The 16,541-nt window shown below is 40.9% G+C and overlaps 1 protein-coding gene across 1 annotated transcript in view; it reads left to right on the top strand.

Annotated features, from left to right (window-relative positions):
* RNF43 (ring finger protein 43) overlaps positions 1-16,541 on the top strand; it is a 58,943-nt gene that overhangs the window by 27,254 nt on the left and 15,148 nt on the right. The gene's annotated exons all lie outside the window — the stretch shown is intronic.

Raw genomic sequence — 16,541 nt, 5'->3', positions numbered from 1 at the left:
GTACTACAAGAAGTCTAGGTACAACCCTGGCCTTAAAGTTCTGTAGCTTGTGGATTAAAGTCTATGTAAGCCTTCAAAAGCTATTTTTTTTTAATTTTATTTTTAATTAAAAAAAAAGGTCATTCAGTGTGTTTTGAACAGCTTTATAATTTAGTTTTTATTTTAAAAAAAATGTTACTTATTGAGATACAGCTGCTCTGTATATGGAGCAGCTGTATTGTGCGCGAAGTCCGTCACTAAACCTGTCAGTCACGCAGACCTGACGGGTACAGCATTCAACGTAAGATACAGCTGCTCTATATACAGGATACAGAGCAACTGTATCTCAATAAGTAAAATAAATTTTTCATAAAAACGAATTATAAAGTTGCACAAAACGACTGACATTTTTATTTAAAAATAAATAAATTGCTTTCAAAGGTTTACAGAGTGCTTTTAAATGTTTGGAAATAATATTTCCTTGTTATAATTCTGGTGCCTCTTGTCGTCTTTGAGGTAGAAGATCTGACACTGGAGAAAGGCAACTATTCTGATTACTAACTCCGTTTCCTGTGAATCAAGTAACCTGTAATTGATACGCACTCGTTTTACACTGTCCTCTCTTGATTTATATTGTTCATAGACCTATGCTATAAAGGGGGTGGGGTGGCGCTGCGCCAGGAGTATTAACTCCTTGTTTCCCAGTGCGGCCTGCAATATTATGATCTGAGAGTTGAAGAGCATTAGGTTGTGTTTCGGTTTAGTGCTAATAAGGGTCAATGAAGGGCAGAAACGGCAAAAAAAAAAAATCCTACCCTGACCTAGTTGTGCGTAAAGTTTACACTGTACATATGAGAAGTTGCTGGTTGATATACATGTCTGTACTCTCAATGTGCCCATGGCAAAATATCCACAGCTGCTAAACTTTTGTCCTTCTTTTTTTTTACTTTTTTTTTGTATATATTGTCAATTATATATTCATTACAGCACTGAAAAACGAAATACACCATACTTTTTTGTATTTTTTTATTTTTTTTTGTGGGGTCCTAACTTTTTATATATTCTCACACAACATGCTCAGGCTCTGTTGTTTTAGTACTTAGATGGGATGAGCAGTCTTTTATATTGCAGGAATTTGTGCGTCTTTGTTATTTCAAAGTCTGAATATGCTTTAAACTTTTTTCCTAATATATAGAACTATAAACCATTCCTCCCTTGTACGGGAGTATGACCTAGGGCATTAGCAGAATATGTATAATACCTCACCTATCAGCCCCTATTTGGCTGTTTTGGACCTGAGGCCCGGCCACAGACAAATTGACCTTGTTCAAAGGCTGATGGCTCTTTACTCCTAACCAGACGACTGGGTTCACCAGGCACGCTGGAACTTGAGTTCCACCATTGCTGATTTGCACTGCTGGTGACCTGAGCATTTGAAACTCACCACTGCCCCGTCGGTCAGCTTCCGTTTTTCTCTAGCCGATGACCTAGAAGAACTGTACTGAAGCTCCATAAGAGTCCTTTGCAGCCGTTTTGGACTGCTGATTATACTGTACCCGATAGGAGATATGTGAAGTATAACGTCATAGAGCTACACTTTTAACAAGTTCTCCTGAACTGTGTAAAGTTTATTGATCAGAGCGTAGGACTTTCCGATCACTCCCTGAGATCGAAACTAGGTAACCAAATTGTGTTCAATAAACTTTTTTACACTTCTGGACAGCTCCTTTAAGCATGTGCTGCCTCCCAGCTGGCATACCGTGTAGATATTAGGCTGGGTTTACACTGTGGGACGGATTTACTCAGACTGGCGTCTCGTACGCCAGTCTTAGTATGACGCCCGCAGCAGTAAGATGCAGAAAACTGGAGTAGAATAGATGATAAATTTCTGGACCATGAGGTAATGGAAGAAGGTGGCCTGGTCGTCTTTTTTTTTTTTTTTTCTTCTTTTACATAATGTGGACAGCTGTGTGCATCGCTAGCCTGGGGAAGAGATGACACCAGGATGCACTACGGGAAGAAGGCAAGCCGGCGGAGGCATGTGTGGTTCTCTGGGCAATATCCTGCTGGGAAACCTTGGGTCCTGGCATACCTATGATTGTTAGTTTGACATGTACCACCTATATAAACATTGTTGCAGACCAAGTACCCCCATTCCAGGACAAAGCTTTCAAGGTGTTGACTTGGCCTCCAAATTACCCCGATCTCAATCTGATCGTGCATCTGTGGGACGTGCTGGAAAAACAAGTGAGAGCCAAGCAGACCCCACCTCACAACTTACAGGACTTCAGGACCTGCCGCTAACGTCTTGGTGCCAGATACCACAGGACACCCTCAGAGGTCTTGTGGAGTCCATGCCTCGACAGGTTAGAACTGTTGGTAGTACGAAGGGACCTGCACAATATTACGCAGGTAGTTTTAATGTTATGGCTGATCAGTGGATCTCCCAAAATAAGATTTGTGACTCATTAGAAAACATGAGATATTTTCATATATGAGCCATAGGTCATTTGGTAAACCTCCTGAAAACCCATTTGATGCCTGACTCCTATAATCTTCTTCACAAATGTGTGTACAATACACTTCAGCTGTAAAAATCAAATCACTGTACAAAATATGCCTCTTTTCTGATGAACGGGTCATAAACGGGTGTATGTAGTAACAATTGCGCCTTTGCTCAGAACGCCGCTTTGGAGTACTCTGCAGTTTTCAGCTAATAGGTAATCTTTTTATGCCTCTTGCTTTTCCATGAAAGAACGAGCTGATAGCATTATCCCAGTTGTCATGAGAAAGTTGACTTACAACCTGGGATGTATTGTGATTTAGGAGTAGAGCTGGAGCAATACAGGTGTAATTTCCTCTACTGTCTTGCGTGGATGTATATGTACATAAAATCAATAATATTACAAATATGTTTTCTTTTAACTTGCACCACATCTTCACAAGAGCAAACAGTCGGGCACATTGTCAGTTTGTTCTGCTACCAATGTGCTACTAGTCATAGGCAACACTCATTAAAGGGCAACTAAACTTTTAACATGTTATTTGACTGGTGGGGGTTGAGTACTGTGACCCCCACCGATCAGTAAAAGGAAGCAGCAGAATCGCTCAAGTGATCGCTGTGCCGCTTCTTTTCTGATCGGCTTTCCTTGGAAAGCCGAGCGAGCAGTGTACAGGCTCATAGGCTTTCTATTAAGCCGGTACACCGCTCCAAGGAAAGCGATCAGGGACGAAACGGCACAGTACTCACTCGAGCGATTCTGCCGCTTCGTTTTAGCAACTGGTGGGGGTGTCCGTACTCGGTTCTCCACCGATCAAAACTTCTGACATGTCAAAAGTTCTTTCATTTTATAGAGTAACAAACTTTTAAGTAATCCCTATTTATTTAGAATATACCAATGGCTGTCTTCATCATGGGTAGCTTGTACAATACGAGGTCTTTTTTTTTTTTTTCTCTCAAATTGTCTTTCCATTAATCCTTATTGTCTTTTTAAAGGGGTTTCTTAGAGTAATATTTTATGCCTCCTTTTTTTTTTTAATAGGATCTGATCATCCGTACGATCCCAAGGGCAGAGCAGCTCCATCACTAGGTGGTTTCTACAACCTTCATTCGTTTCAATGAGCTGAGAACAGCTTGCCCATTGTTCAATGTCCCAAGAGGTCAGACCCACACCAATAGGTCATAAAACATTGTCATGGGTAAACCCTTTTAAACCGCATCCCAAACGTGTGTGCGTGTATATATAGATATCTATAGTGTGTATATGTATGTATGAGTCATATATATATATATATATATATATGTGTGTGTGTATAATATATATTATACATAAACGACATGGTCGTTAACCGAAAGAAATGGATGCCTGAAAGTAAGAGTGAAATTTCAGTCCCACTTTCTTTTGTTTGTTTTTGTGGGTGTTTTTGATGTGGTAGGCTTCTTTCAAATTCTTTCAGCGTACCCTGAGGACAGTAAGGCTCCTAGAGGAAACCGCGAATATTAAAAAAAAAAAATCTTATCTGCGTAATATTTGAATGAGATGAGATGTTTTTTATTAATCCGTCTGTTTTCTCCTTCACTTCAGCACGGGGAACTGTTATTAAATAGGAACACGTAGAAGCTGCGAGGCAGGACATGACCTTTCTCTGCATTACCACTCTCCTGCTATAATGGAAGGCTAATATACTTCAGAGGCACCGCTCATTTTGCCTTCAAAACACGCCCTGGGAACAACTTCTTCTTTTTTTTTTTTTTTTTTTTATTACAACTGGAACAAAAGAAATAGTTTTATAACCATGCTACGTGCAGCTGCTGGCAGGAATGATAAAAGGGAGCGTGTGGGTTGGGGGAGAGTGAGGGAGACTTGAGATAATTCCTTACTTCACAGTAGAGACCTGCAGAACTTTGTTCATTGAACTGTACTGCAAGGTGAAGAAATGCTGGAGCTACTAGATCCATGTAGACATGTGGGGAGGCATGTTGGGATATGCAGACACGGAGGAATTCTGTGCGCGGCGCTCTATTCACAAACACATAGACATGAAGAGGCAACACTTTGTATTTATTCTTTAACAACTTAGACAATTAAATATGTTAACATTAAACTTGGTATTACATCTTTCCATTTTACGAAGCACATCTTTTATAGAGAGAGTACTTCATCCTAACGGGAAAAAATCACTGTGAGTTGATCTGTTTCTGGAAAAACTGGATGACCACCAACGTAGCCGCCATTAGCGCTTCCATAATGGTTACCTCCGTTGGGCAGCTGTGATAGTGGCATAATAAAATGTCATCGAATATTCAATGGAATTAGATATAACGAAGGGTCCTTTTACACGTGAGGATATATTGGTAAAAAAGAGCACCAAACAAAAATATTGTGAGTCGTTAAAGGGGTTGTCCAGTCATAAGAAATTGATGGCCTATCCATGTCTGCGATTCACAGTGTGAGGTGTGGCAGAAATGAAGAGGAAGCAGCGCTGGTATGAGCGCCACGGCCCCTTCAAAACAGCTGGTGCCAAGAATCGGACCCCCACCGATCAGATGTTGATGGCCTAGCCTGAGGATGGGGCATTCATTTCTTATGACTGGACAACCCCATTAATGTTAGAAAGCCCGAAAAACGGCTGAAAACACTACGTGTGCACATACCCTTACTAGTCAGCGGACATTACAAAAGCTGGTTTGTTTGCTATGAATTCTTGGTAATGTACTTGGCGCAGTCATCATTATTTGATCAGTGACTATACTGATATATATCTTTTATTCACATGATTATATGGTACATAATGACCAATAGAAGTCTTAAAAGGTTTATGGGACTAGTTGTCACAATTTTTGGAGGTTTCCTTTGTGGAAGGTTGTATCTCCTGCAGTCGCTGTTAAAGAGGCTCTGTCACCAGATTTTGCAACCCTATCTGCTATTGCAGCAGATAGGCGCTGCAATGTAGATTACAGTAACGTTTTTATTTTTAAAAAACGAGCATTTTTGGCCAAGTTATGACCATTTTTGTATTTATGCAAATGAGGCTTGCAAAAGTACAACTGGGCGTGTTTAAAGTAAAAGTACAACTGGGCGTGTATTATGTGCGTACATCGGGGCGTGTTTACTACTATTACTAGCTGGGCGTTCTGATGAGAAGTATCATCCACTTCTCTTCAGAACGCCCAGCTTCTGGCAGTGCAGACACAGTGTGTTCTCGAGAGATCTCGCTGTGACGTCACTCACAGGTCCTGCATCGTGTCGGCACCAGAGGCTACAGTTGATTCTGCAGCAGCATCAGCGTTTGCAGGTAAGTAGCTACATCGATTTACCTGCAAACGCCGATGCTGCTGCAGAATCATCTGTAGCCTCTGGTGCCGATGTGTCCTCGCTCTTCTGACACGATGCAGGACCTGTGAGTGACGACACAGCGTGATCTCTTGAGAACACTGCTGTGTCTGCACTGCCAGAAGCTGGGCGTTCTGAAGAGAAGTGGATGATACTTCTCATCAGAACGCCCAGCTAGTAAAAGAAGTAAAAACGCCCCGATGTGCGCACATAATACACGCCCAGTTGTACTTTTACTTTAAACACGCCCAGTTGTACTTTTGCAAGCCTCATTTGCATAAATACGAAAATGGTCATAACATGGCCAAAAATGCTCGTTTTTAAAAAATAAAAACGTTACTGTAATCTACATTGCAGCGCCGATCTGCTGCAATAGCAGATAGGGGTTGCAAAATCTGGTGACAGAGCCTCTTTAAGTTACCACGGTTAAGTTCATTACTATAGTCATGTTGTCTTTTAGCACATGTCCAAGTGACACCATTTCTGCCCATTTAAACCACACAAGAATGAAGGGCACATATATAAAGTTATTTTACTTTTTGTCCAAAGGTTTTGTAAAAGTCAGTATAAGCCTCTTCATCCAAATAATAAAACCTACAAAGCAAATTTTCTTCCTTTTCTAAGGGATTATTCAGACTAGTTTGTCCGTTTTGCATCCAAATTTTTTAATAATCGTGTGAAGGTCCGTGTTGCGTCCGTCTGCACTCTGTGTCCATCTTTTTACTTCAGTTTGTAATCCTATTATTTTTTGTTTCGCATTCGTAACAAAAACAGAAGGGACACTTTATTTTCTCCTGGTAACAGATCCTGCAAAAATTGACCGCTGACGGATGGTAACCATGTGCTGTCCATTATTTTTGGGTCCTTATTAACATGAATGAAGGAGTCTAGGGTGCAAAATTGATAAAAGTAGTGCATGCTGTGATTTCTTCGGGGGGAAAAAACGGACGTATGAATGGGACATTGGTTATTATGGGTCCACGTGCCGTCCTTTGGAGACAGACCGAACACAGACCTAAAATACGCTCGTTTGAATAAGTCCACAGTTTATCCCTAGGGCCCCATGCACACGAACGTGCTTTTGCGGCAGCAATTCCCCCGAAAATCCACGGGAGAATTGCGGTCCCGTTCATTTCTATGGGCCCATGCACATGACCGTGGTTTCCACGGTCCGTGCATGGCCCAGGAGCCTGGATCGCAGAAAGAACGGACATGTCTTATTACGGCCGTGTTCTGTGGTCCAGGCTCATAGAAAATAATGGACGCGGCCATGTGCACGGCCCGCGATTTGCGGGTGTCACTCCGCGGCCGGCCGACCTGAAAATCACGGCTGTGCACATGGCTACGGTCGAGTGCATGAGGTCTTTAGAGTGGTTTTATGCCAGACACGCTCTTCTCTTTATAACTACAGAGAAAAGTAAATGCATATTCACTAGTATAAAACCATATATTTCCTTTATATCATAGTAAAGTGCAGAGGAGAATATTTGGGTCCCCATTTAAAGTCTGGGAACGAAAACGCAAAATAGACAATATATAAGAAAAAGACCGACACTCCGAGGGGAAAGAAGGGAATGGGGATTTTGGGGAAAAAGAAGGGAATGGCCAAGCACACACGCCTATAAGAGAGTAAAGGCTTTACCTAAGTCAACCATTTTGATCCTCCGTGGTCCCGTCAAGAAGTTGGGATTCCACAATCTCATAGTAAGGGAGTATTGATACCAGGAGGACCATGTGCTTTTTTTAAAGAATTCTTCACGGTCTTGAAGTTTAGAGGCACATTTTTTTTGTTGACCGTTAATTATCCAGGAGAGTTTATCATGGAAACCTATAGAAATCCATCTATGAGTAGTCTTTGGGTTGTCCAGGATTCGCTGCCCCAGAAGCGCCTTCCAAGGGGTTTTGCGTAATTTAACGTTTGTCATCAAGTAAAATTAGTGAATATATCCATTTTAGATTTTAGGGTCAACTTTACATGTGTCAGAAAAAATCTCTGACTGTAAATTCGCTCCATTCATCTGAATGGAACTTGCAGAAATGATTACACCTGCTGCAGAAAGAACCACATTGAGATGTATGAAAATGATTTTCAGTCGAGAAACTTCTGCAACAAATCTGCTGCGTGTGAACGAATTCTTAGGGTATGTTCACACATCTTAACAAATTTACGTCTGAAATTACGAAGCTGTTTTCAGGTGAAAACAGCTCCTGAATTTCAGACATTTTTGCAAGTACTCGCGTTTTTCGTGGTGTCCATTACGGATGTCATTGGAGCTGTTTTTCAATGGAGTCCATCAAAAACGGCTCCAAAAACGTCCTGAGAAGTGACAGGCACTTCTTTGACGCAGGCGTCTTTTTACGAGCCGTCTTTTGACAGCGACGCGTAAAATTACACCTCGTCTCAACAGAACATCGTAACACCCATTGCAAGCAATGGGCAGATGTTTGTAGGCGTAATGGAGCCGTTTTTCAGGCGTAATTCGGGGCGTAAAATGCTCGAATTACGTCTGAAAACAGGCCGTGTGAACATACCCTAAAAGAACAAAAAATACCAGTCACAACTCTGATCGTAAATTGAATTTTACAGATGATTTAACTGCGTTTTGTCGTCATAAGTCAGATATTTAAGGAGACCCTGAACTTCAACTCTATCTAATGTAGATTTACCATGCGGTTAAATGCAGACTACTGTCCCCTGCCTTCTGTTCTTCAGTAAGCAAATTGACTAAAATGCCTGCTCCCATGATCACTACTTTTATGTCCCGTATCTCCAGTTCTGAGAACATCTAGAAACATTGACATAAATTACTGAATTATGTTTAGGAGAGCCTTTTATAAGCTGTGAACTTCAGGGTTTATTGCCCCTTGAACTGTCCTTTTAATTCATCGTTCACTATATTAATACTGTTTTGACATAAGCGTATGGGAAATATTTTTCAGAATATTAAGGGTTAAATAGACTTTTCGTCATGTACCATTCTGGAGCTTCATAACTGTACACTGGGAGAATTACTGAAGTGAGAACAGACTGGTGGAGCTAATTTGTGTTTTGCTTGGTTGGCACCGTTTTCAAAGACGTAAACCTGACTAGGCTTGGATCCCCATTACACAATGCCAGCGCTCATGAAGCCATTCGAGTGGAGGCTTTTTTCTTTTAAGTTTCATGTGCTACAGTACAGCCTCCAAAAGCCAAGATTATGGAAAATTTGATCAATTTTCCTCCATTTTCCATGCGTGGGAGTTGTTAAATAATATCACACGTTTAAAAGGACACTTATTAAATGGAACAGATCATAATTAGAACTAGATTAAAGGCATTGTTAAAAATAACACGTTCACAACGTAACCACATTACTGATTTATGAGGCAGCAACTTGTTAACCAGGGATATACCGAAACTGCTGCAGGTACGCTGCCAACCATCTGTGATTTCACTGTTCACACGTTCTGCAACCCCGAAAACTCCCTCAGAAGGCAGGAACGTGTCATATTCTATATAGCCAGAGAAATGGAACATTTTGACTTTTAACAGCTAAGAATCTGATGTCGCCCAATGTCTTGCAGGAATATCATCACTGAATGGGACCGGTGGTAGTTTAATTTTCATGTTCTACATACAATCTTGTAGATTCACTTGGGTCCTTTTTTAATTTTTTTGTGAATTACTTAAACTAGCTTTTCCACCAAAATAATAAAACCTGCATATTAAGAATGATCCTCTTTTCTTGGTTTACCCAGTGTTTCCCTTGTTGGAGCAGCAGTTTGTGCTTCGGAGCTGCTCTTCCTACTTTATATGGGGACATGACGTTGAAACCCTAGACAAAAAGACCTCTCTGTAGTCACCTGGTCACATCTACCGTCTATCTACTTGCATTATACACTAGAGGAATGTGTTTCCACATGATGGCCATACAATCACACTTTGAGCGAAGAATGCATACTCCTCTTAAGGGTATATTCACACGTGACAGGTTTGTTGCAGACGTTTCTGCGAATGTGGTTTTCAGCATCCGGCACATGGATTTCTGAAAGCCACATTTAGATGAATCGGACAGTCACAGAATTTTCTGCATTAATTCTGCTGCATGTGAATATACCCTTAGGGTAACCACACAACCGTTTATTTTCAATAAAGGTCACATCCCGGGAAGACGTTATAATAATGTGGTTTTGTGTTTTTTGTTTTTTTATAGTGCACCATAAAGAAAACTGTTATATCAAGCTTTAAATAAACTTGAAATGTTCTTAGTAGGAGCAGTAAACCTAAAGCCTCCAGCTTACCTAAGTGTGTACAAGGAACTGCTAATGTCATAACATACTTATTGAATAACTGACGGTGCATAAATACAATGAATATAGGTCTTTATAGTAGTACGTTCTAAAAAAAAAGGCAGCGATTTCCGTAAATGGTGAATATGAGGTAGACTGATTTTTCGTTAATTTTAGGACACTATAGTTGGCTACTAACGCGTTGCATTGAGTTGCACGATCCACAGTTCCCTGGTAGAGCCAGCAGCTTTATCACCACATCTGTGCCACAGCTTACTACAAGCACCAACATCTCTAGTGCCACCCATGAGGTTGTGTGGTACAGCTGGTTGCAGCAACCAGAACTCCTGAGCAAAATAGTTCAGTCCATTTTTTTTCCCGCCATTTCTAGATCTACTCCTTGCGTATTGAATAAAAGCTTTCATTTTGACAAATGTATCATTTTGCTTTTGTAAAGGTCTGTGGTTGATTCTGCTGAGGACATTACTGTGTGTTTGAGGCCTGGCCTACATGTCGACGTGCTGTTGCCTGTATATTTCTAAGACCTTGGGTCATTGCCAAATTGAACCGCACATATTGTTCAGCTCTGTGTTGGTGAATGGGCTGCAGTGATGGTCCTGACTTTTTCTAGTTTATATCTTTGTCTATAACAAAGTTGGCAGCGAGCAGAGAGGAGATTTCAATAGGACAAGGGACTGACTGTAATCCAATTTCTGGCCAGGCTGTATTTGCATGTTAATGGGTCATGTTAAATTGTCCGGACATAACACACACACGGACGCACTAAAGAACGCAATACTGTTAGTGGAAATGTATTACGAAATTGCTATGTATATAAAGTTACGTACCTCATATACAAGCGTGGGTTCAATGTAGCCCGTTTGTCCCTAAGAACGTAACATAGCCTAGGCATATTATCATTAACCAACCGTATAGATAACGCACAATCATCAGGTTTCATTGTCCTGTCAGGATTTTTATAAGATGGCGGACACTGACAACCCTTTAGTGACGACTCATTCAAAATCAAGGATCTTCTATAAGAGGTTTTTTGTCATTGTCGAGTTTAAAGAGAAACACTAAACAGATGAGGAAATGGGTTTCTTTTACATTTTCAGTCACATTTAGGCCTTCTATCTAAAAATTGGGAATTCTATTGAGCTGTTTATTAGTTATATCCGTTTCTCAGAAAGCTGGGTGACAGTCACTGGATGTCCTGTATGAAAACTAGTGCAGACAAGAACAACCAATCTGATGACACTTTAAGGCTATGTTCACACGGAGTATTTTGCAGGAGGAATATCTGCCTCAAAATTCCGTTTGGAAGTTTGAGGCAGATTTTCCTCTCCCTGCACGCCGATTTTCGCGGAGTTTTTCGCCCACTGCCATTGAGCGCCGCGGGCATAAAACACCGCGAAATACGCTTTCTCTGCCTCCCATTGAAGTCAATGGGAGGTCAGAGGCGGAAACGCCCGAAGATAGGGCATGTCGCTTTTTCCCGCGAGGCAGTTTTACGGCTCGCGGGAAAAAGACGCCAACGCCTCCCATTGAAATCAATGGGAGGCATTTTCGGGCCGTTTTTGCCGAGTTTTGCGACGCGGTTTCCGCGTCAAAAAAAACGTCAAAATACTCCGTGTGAACATAGCCTAAAGATGCCCATACACATTAGATGATAGTAGTCCGCCTTGCCAACTATCTACTGTGTATGGGGTCTCCCAACTCTCCCCAGACGGCAGATAGTGGCGGAAATAAAGGTCCTTGATCCGGCAAACGAGCATTCATATAAAAACTTGTTCCCGATTGTTGCCCCGTTTAAACGGGGCAACAATCAGCTGATCAGCCTACGAGCGAGCCTGTTCATTGGCTGATCTGCTCGTTTATGCGGCCAATAAAATGATCGCTAGTCGGCGGCACATATCTCTGTGTAAACAGGGAGATGTCATGCCGACATGATGGAAACGCTTGGGGATGGACGACCGGTATGGGTCTGTGTAAGAGTACCTTAAGGGCTCATTCAGACAAGTGTGCTCCTCGTCCGTGTTCTGTAAATAACGCACATAACACGGACCCATTCATTTCAATGGGACTATTCAGACATGCGTGAGTTTTCACGCAGTGAGTGTCCGTTGCGTGAAACTCACTGCAAGTCCTATATTGGCTAGTGTTTGCGCACCTAGTCACCCATTGACCTCTATGGGTGCGTGAAAACCACGGACAGCACACGGACAACATCCATGTGCTGTCCGTGTTTCGCACATCAGTTGAAATAGAAATGCAGAGAAATAGAAAAGTGCTTGCACGGATGTGAAAAACGCATGACACACGCAAAGCACACTGATGCCAATACACAACACACATGGATGCCAATACACCACGCACACTGATGCAATACGGACATGAAGTGTAGAAAAGAAACGCTGCATTTTTTACGTGCGCAAATCGTACATGTACGTCTGAATGTAACCTAAGAATCAGGCATGTTTCATGTTTATTTCAACATGCCTGATGTGGAATATAATCTATGTAAAGTGAATGGGCACCTTACAAACTGCAATCTTTTAAAGATCCACATATGAATAACGGTTAAACTGGGTTGTACGGGATTTAAAAAAAAAAAAATCGCTTCTTTCTTGCAGAAATCGCGTCACACCTGTCCATGGGTTGTCTGGTATCGCAGCTCTGCTCCATTGAAGTGAATGGGCCTGAGCTGCAATACTTCATACAACCTGTGGACAGGTGTGGCGCTGTTTTTAAAAGGTGTGGTTTTCTAATCCGGTACAAACACTTACTTACGTTTTTGATTAGTTTTCCAGTGTTCATTTAGATAATGTCTGTGTGAATAACACGGTCTTATACTAGGGATCTAATACTTCCCTTCTCCAGTGGAAATGAGCAAGAGTCTCTACATGACATTAGTCATTCAGGACTTTAAGAAGCTGAGTAACACCCCCTATGGCAGCTGTAATGGCTGCCCTCTTGTCACCCAGTCTTCCCAGAATTGCATGTAACCACTATATGGCTTAAAAGAACCATAAAGACATTTTTAAGAGAAAAGAGTCCGCGCTCAAGTTTTTTCAGTTGCGCTACATCAAAACCAGCAGTGATGCAACATTCATAGCATGTTTAACCAGTCATTGCATCAGAAAGCTTCGCAGAGGCTACACCAATGCCAGTTTAATGCTAGGATCGCCTGCCAAGCTTTGTTTTTATCGCCTGTGTATATGAGGCCTTACGTTTATTCATTAACTACTGCATTATACTATGTGGAAGGTTCATTAGGAAGTGACTGGCCCATTATTGTTCTAGGCCGCTTCATCTAGCTACAGCCTTTATGTTGGCATGACTTTATCTTTTATACCTTGTCTAGTAGAAGAAGTAACATATTAAAACCAAAGCTTCGCACATGTTTACAGGGCGCAGAATCCTCCCTCTGCTGCTTTTCTGCGGCTCCCCTGCTCACTCCTTTTATCAGCATGTTGGCTTCTGTGAGAATGTGCCACGGGTGTGTAAGAATTTCGGCTCGCAGCCAAGACACACACGGCCAGCAATCGTTAACTCTGCTCTGCAAAGAGTTCAAACAGCACTAAAGGGGCCGACAGTTAATACAAGATGGAAAGAGCGAGAGGGAGGTCACTGCCGAGTGCTGCAAAATCTCAGCTCCTGCCCGGTCACATACATATTCCTCTGACTTTATTTTTTTTAATCTATGTTCATTAAATCTTGCATTCATTTTAATGCGGTTGGTATTGGGCTAAACGGCAAAGATAATTTCCTTTTCCTATAATTATTGTTTTACACTTTTATTTTTTACAGATCATATTGAATCTACCTATAACCTAAACTAAAAAAAATGAAAGGAAAGACTTCTATGTCTCCTCTTTTCTGTATCCACTCCTTGCTTTGGCTTAAAAAGACACATCGAAAACCACATCGTATGAACCTGGCCTAAATCTGGCCATACAATAGAGATTTTGGCCGTCCGAAGGCAGATTTAGGCTTTTTTCACACTAGCGTTAATATGAGTTGACCTCTCTCCCGTCAGAGGAAGAGAGGATCGAAAGATTAAACCGAAAGCAATTGGTTCTGTTGGAATTGCCATTGATTTCAATAGTCATTATTTTGTTTCAGTTGCTTTCCGTCGCTAGGTTTCCGTTTTTGTTTTTTTTCTCGGAAACCAAAGTTCTGCAGACTGCACTTTTTCTTCCGTCAAAAAAAAACGGAAACCTAGCGAACGGAGACAAATGGAAAGCAAGTGAAACAAAAAAATGACCATTGAAATCAATAGTAATTCTAACGGAACCGTTGCTTTCTGTTTTTAATGTTTCGATCCTCTCTTCCACTGACGAAAGAGAGGTAAACGTATACTAACGCTAGTGTGAACTTAGCCTAAGGCGTTTTCTGCCAGTGGCTTTTTGTGACACGAGCGAGCAAGACCGACGCTGACTGAAGGCAGATATCGGTGGAAAAGTTGATCTGCACTTGTTTTTTGTTTTTTTTTGGTAGTTGACTGGTTCAGTCTTTGGAAAGTCGTTCAATGCAAATAACAGATTTGCATTCCATCAATAGAAGCCGCAGATCAAGGCAGAGCGTGATTGGTCCAGAATGACCACCTTCACAGACCAACCGTGTCCGACAAGTCATTCATAAAACGACGATGTGAAACCGGTTCATAAAATTGCCTTCCGAAATCCCTAATGTATGGCCAGCTTAACATATTCCAACAGGAACTGATGCTCAATAGGTTTTTATCTCCTGGGAGTCTGATCAACTAATACAACTATTCAATGTCGTTCTTCAATATCCATATAGACAGAGCAATATTTGTAGATGGTTTTATTTTTTATGTGAATGGCTGCACAACTATTATGTACATGTTCTATACTTTTGTACATTACATAGAATTTTTTGTTTCTGAATAGTCCAGTTGTACGTTCTAGGTTACTTAAAAGAAAGCTGCCACCCTTCCATCTTCACTCCAGACAAACCGGGCACGTAACCTGGGGCATTCATGTTCCACATTGCTGCAAATATGTTCTCTGCAATGGTTAAAGGACTTAATGGTTTTTGAGTTTTTTGCCCAAAATTTTGTGTCCATTTAAAGTAGGTTATGAAGCAATTAAACCTTTTATTGGCACTGCTTTAATTATTTTTTACGGCAAACCTAGATATTGCGCGTACTATCAATAAAGTATGATATGAAAATGATACGATTTGTACTATAAAAAGCAATTTTTGTGTGATTTTACAGTTTGTATCGTATTTTTCCGTGTCTATAAATGTGTAAAGGCCGAGTTTGAATATCTAAGAAGTAGTAGAATTCGGCCATCAAGACGTCGAGGAGAATCTTTGCTAGTTGGACAATGGCATTTGCTTGTATTTACTATGACTATGTCGGTGTGGTATAATATAGAGTTCACGGGTTGGGGCAGATATTCCTGACTGAAATTCAATGGTATTTTTTGCCCTAAGTTAAGAAAGGAGACCAGAAGCTACGCAAATTTTGTCTTTTTTTAGAGCAAGAACCACAATCTTGTTTCCTTTTATTCAAAAATTCTGAGAACAAAATAGTTCTGTCAATGGTAGAGAAGTCTGTTCTTTTTAGTAATAGATCTTGTGTGTCAGACAGGAAGAATTCAGCCCAGTCTTGTTGTAGACTGTATTTTTTGCCATCTAATGTTAGAAAATGCCTTAGAGGGTTATTCCAGATTCAGTAGATACGTCACTGCTTTTTAATTTAAAATAATTGTTTCCTGAATTTGCTAACATGGCATTTTTGGCTTACTTACTCATTTTTACAGCTAGTTTTCAGGTGCAGTCTTTTTTTTTTTTTTTTTTCCTTTTTATGTTCCGATACAGTGGAAATGCAGATAATGATAATTTGGTTAAAGTTGGTCACACACCTGGGTGGCACCATCATCAATATGCTTTTTTATCCTTACTTATATGTGTGCGTCCATTCCTATCGTGCCACAGAATAGAAATATTTATTGCTCTAGATGATTCCGTGCAGAGCTGACCTAAAAAAGTGGCGCTATATGAAGTTGGTATAGGACATTCCTGCATGAAGTGTCCATTGTTATAGAAAATAGGGCCCTGGGCAACAAGCCAAGTAGCCTACCTCACTAGCTATTTTTATCCTTCCTTTTTTTTTTTTTTTTTTTTAATTCAGCCGACTAAATGATGTCATATAGCCCTATAATGCCAAGATAATACTGCCATATAAAGCCCACATAAGACCATCAAATCGTTCCCACATAATTCTGAAATTGAATTCCCAAATCCTACCACCATACACCGTTCGAAACTTAATTAAATTAAGTAAATTAATAGTATTGGGTATTCTTCGTTTGCTCATGGGGTTCCCATTCGATGCCATTGACAAACGATTAGTTTGCCCACTCCTAACACCGGCCCTGTCTACATGCCCTAGGTTTCTGTTTTATGTATCAGGGTTGAGTG

Source organism: Rhinoderma darwinii, chromosome 2, assembly GCF_050947455.1.
Source record: "Rhinoderma darwinii isolate aRhiDar2 chromosome 2, aRhiDar2.hap1, whole genome shotgun sequence".
NCBI classification, from domain to species: Eukaryota; Metazoa; Chordata; class Amphibia; order Anura; family Rhinodermatidae; genus Rhinoderma; species Rhinoderma darwinii.
The sequence above is the reverse complement of the archived record's forward strand: the minus strand, read 5'-3'. Positions and strand labels throughout refer to the sequence as shown.